Below are 4,438 nucleotides of genomic sequence, written 5' to 3'. Positions count from 1 at the left end.
GGGTCCCTTTACCTTTACTAAAAGCTACATGGCAACTGATGGACCTAATAGGTATCTGAAGCTATTTTGCCCATGTTGCCATGCAACCAGTCCATGCAGAATCTAGGCACCCTATATATAGAAAAGCATCTTAAAAAGCAGAGACATCACCTTGCCAACAAAGGTCTGTATAGTTCAAGCTCTGGTTTTCCCAGTCGTGATGTATGGAAGTGAGAGCTGGACCATCAAGAAGGCTGATCCCCGAAGAATGGATGCTTTTGAATTATGGTGCTGGAGGAGACTCTTGAGAGTCCCATGGACTGCAAGAAGATCAAACCTCTCCATTCGGAAGGAAATCAGCCCTGAGTGCTCACTGGAAGGACAGATCCTGAACTGAGGCTCCAATACTTTGGCCACCTCAGGAGAAGAGAAGACTCCCTGGAAAAGACCCTGATGCTGGGAAAGATGGAGGGCGCAAGGAGAAGGGGACGACAGAGGACGAGATGGTGGGACAGTGTTCTCGAAGAGACCAGCATGAGTTGGACCAAACTGCGGGAGGCAGTGGAAGACAGGAGGGCCTGGCGTGCTCTGGTCCAGGGGGTCACGAAGAGGCGGACACGACTAAACGACAATATAGAAAGGAGCAAACACGTGATATTTTAGGGAGCAGTCGGGGCCCACGACTTGTGATTCCCTCCTAAAACGGCACATTTGGGCATGTGACGCACACATTCCTGGCAAAGCACCTTGCCCTAATATCATGCCTCCTTATGTTATTGCCCCTTAATGTTGTGACACGCAGTTTCCCCTCGCCTCCGTACGCATCAAATTTGGCCAGAGAACAGCCTTGCAAAATTGCAAAAGCAAACCTTCGTGAATCGTTTTGGAAATCCGTGCCCAGGGCAGATTTGCCTTTCGTCGGTTCGCTGTCCTGTCGGTGACCCATTGACTGACTTTGATGCCCTCATTTCAGTGGGACTACTCTGAGTTAGAACTTGATTGAATACAGCCCATTATTATTTTATTATTTCTTACCCAAAGCTTCGTCTGAAGGTCCCGGGGGCAGTTAGAGAATCACAACTTAAACAGCCTGTAAAAGAACCCCCTGTCCATACTCCCCCCCCAAATCAAGAACCGATTATCAGCAAATCGCTGCGTATCTTTTACGGACACAAAAACACACATTTTGGGCCATCAAACTGTAGTCCAATCTAGCAACAAAGGGGTGCGAAAAAGAACTTCTAGTTGTGGCGGAGGGAAAATATTTGGAAAGGACTGATAAAAATGAAAACAGACACAGCACAAAAGTCCGCTTTGGGCCTAGTAGAAAACCTCGGTTGGCATTTCTTTTTTAATGTTTTAAAAAGCATTTTGCGCACGAATCATAATTTACATTACTGGCAGTGCCCCAAAGCAGATCTGTGTAGATTGAGTGTCCCCTCCAGTCCCAAGTGGCTTTTTTCTAAGGTCATACAACATATTAAGCGGAGCTAAAAAGAAGAAGACTTCAGCTAAGGCAGAGATCCCCAAGCGGCGCCCACTGGGTGCGGCTAAACTACAATTCCCAACGACGTCTGGAGGGCTATCCCTGATCAGCAAAGAGGCAGCTCCCGGTCTGAAGAGTGAATATTTATTTTATAAAGAGGCCCTGTCCCGGGAGGACTTAAACAATGACAGGCATTACGTGGCTAAGAATGTTCTACTAACATATATATAATAGGGATGCGGGTGGCACTGTGGGTTAAACCACAGAGCCCAGGACTTGCCGATCAGAAGGTCAGCGGTTCAACTCTGGGGTTGCGGCGCTCATCTCGCTTTACTGGCCGAGGGAGCCGGCGTACAGCTTCTGGGTCACGTGGCCAGCAGGACTAAGCCACTTCTGGCGAACCAGAGCAGCACACGGAAACGCCGTTTACCTTCCCGCCGGAGTGGTATCTACTTATCTACTTGCACTTTGACGTGCTTTTGAACTGCTAGGTTGGCAGGAGCAGGGACTGAGCAATGGGAGCTCACCCCGTCATTGCGGGGATTTGAAGCACCGACCTTCTGATCGGCAAGTCCTAGGCTCTGTGGCTTAACCCACAGCACCACCCGCATCCCTATTCTATTACATATTCTCTGCTTAAGAATTACTACAATTTGAGCTTCTGTTATCGCATGATTGCAGGTGCGAGACGATTGAAAGGCTTGTTTGCCTCGGTGATATTGAATTGACTACCTTCCCTAATTTTGTTCACACGGTATTGATTTATTTTATTAGTTGTATCTCCACCATATGCCCTCTATTCAAGAACTGTGAAATCATACAGGATATGTATGTGTTGTCGGAACACAATTAGCCACAGGTTGCCTGTTACTGTTTAAGTTTGCCTGTTCTTGAAGCACAGGGCATCTACTGTATTTTTCGCTCTATAAGACGCACCAGACCACAAGACGCACCTAGTTTTTGGAGGAGGAAAACAAGAAAAAAAATATTCTGAATCTCAGAAGCCAGAACAGCAAGAGGGATCGCTGCGCAGCGAAAGCAGTGATCCCTCTTGCTGATCTGGCTTCTGGGATAGCTGCGCAGCCTGCATTCGCTCCATAAGACGCACACACATTTCCCCTTACTTTTTAGGAGGGGAAAAGTGAGTCTTATAGGGCAAAAAATACGGTGTTTTGTTACGTATCGCTGACCCGGGAAGAGGTATTCTCTTCCACACAGCAGCGAATGCTGCTTCTTCGATTAGGGGTTGAGAGCATTTGTGTCGCTGGGGGTGCTGCAAAACTACAACTCCCATCGTACCTGCCCATTGGTCGCGTTGGTTTCCGGGGCCAGTGGAAGCTGTCGCCCAGTTTTTGGAAGAGGCATTTCCGCACTCCCAGGAGGAAATTCATCTTCTAGCTAGAGGCAGCTCATTCAATGATATTCAGAGTTGCAGATAAAGTGGTACCTCGGTTCTCAAACGTCGTCGAACAAATCGGCTCCCAAGCAACGCAAACCTAGATGTGGGCGTTTTTCGGGAGCCGAACGTCCGACGCGGCTTCCGCTTGAGTGCAGCCCATCGGAAGCCGCTCGCCTTGGTTTCCGAACGGTTTCGGGAGTCGGACGGACTTTGAATCGTTTTAATGTTTTTAACCGTCCAGAATTCGGTGTTAAAAACAAAAGAGGAATGTAAATGGGTAAAACTGATGGTAATATGGTTGATTTGAATATGTTATTATTGATTATGTATACCCAAGGTATCAGCCGCCTGGGGGGGGGGCGGTTTCACTGTTTGTGTTTTGGCTGTTGGTAAAAAATTATACACACACACACACACACACACACACATATACACAGTGGTACCTCAGGTTACATACGCTTCAGGTTACATACGCTTCAGGTTACAGACTCCGCTAACCCAGAAATATTACCCCGGGTTAAGAGCTTTCCTTCAGGATGAGAACAGAAATTGAATGTCGGAGCAGCGGGAGGCCCCATTAGCTTAAGTGGTGCTTCAGGTTAAGAACAGTTTCAGGTTAAGAACAGTTTCAGGTTAAGAACAGCCGGACCTCCGGCATGAATTAAGTACTTAACCCGAGGTACTACTGTGTGTGTGTGTGTATATGCGTGTATATATATATATATATACACATACAGTGGTGCCCTGCAAGATGAATGCCTCGCAAGACGGAAAACTCGCTAGACGAAAGAGTTTTCCGTTTTGGAGGTGCTTCGCAAAACGAATCTCCTATGGGCTTGCTTCGCAAGACGACAATGTCTTGTGAGTTCCTGCTGGTTTTTTTCCCTTTCCCCCCTCCCTTTTTCTAAGCCACTAAGCCGCTTATCAGCTGATCCGATCAACAGATAAGCCGCTAAAAGCCGCTAATAGCGCTAATCCGCTAATCCGTCAATGGGCTTGCTTCGCAAGACGAAAAAACCGCTAGACAAAGAGAATCACAGAACGGATTCTTTTCGTCTTGCGAGGCACCACTGTATATATATACACATACAGTCCAGAATGGATTAATCCGTTCTGTATTACTTTCTATGGGAAAGCAGCGCACCTTGGTTTTGGAACGCTTTGGTTTTGGAACGGAATATCCAGAGCGAATTAAGTTTGAGAAGCAAGGTTCCACTGTATTCCCCATCCTTTGACCTAAAGAGGAACGGGGAAGGCTTCTTTTCGGATCGGGAGCAGGCAGAATCGATGGCCTCTCAGACTAGGCTCAAACGGCACACTATAGCCCCCACGTCTCGCCTGCCCCACAAGCTACGGTTTGTACGTTTCCAGAGGTCTAGGCGCAGAATTCATTGGGTTCTCCACCCAACCTCTCACCGTTTGGGAGAAGCAAATGGGGCTCTTTTTTTGGGGGGGGAGCACAACCCGAAAATGCTTAACCTGAAGCTCATTCAACCCGAGGTATGACTGTACCTATGTACAGTGGTACCTCGGGTTAAGTACTTAATTCATTCCGGAGGTCCGTTCTTAACTGG

Source organism: Podarcis vaucheri, assembly GCF_965113315.1.
Source record: "Podarcis vaucheri genome assembly, chromosome: 18".
Classification (NCBI taxonomy): Eukaryota; Metazoa; Chordata; class Lepidosauria; order Squamata; family Lacertidae; genus Podarcis; species Podarcis vaucheri.
The sequence above is the reverse complement of the archived record's forward strand: the minus strand, read 5'-3'. Positions refer to the sequence as shown.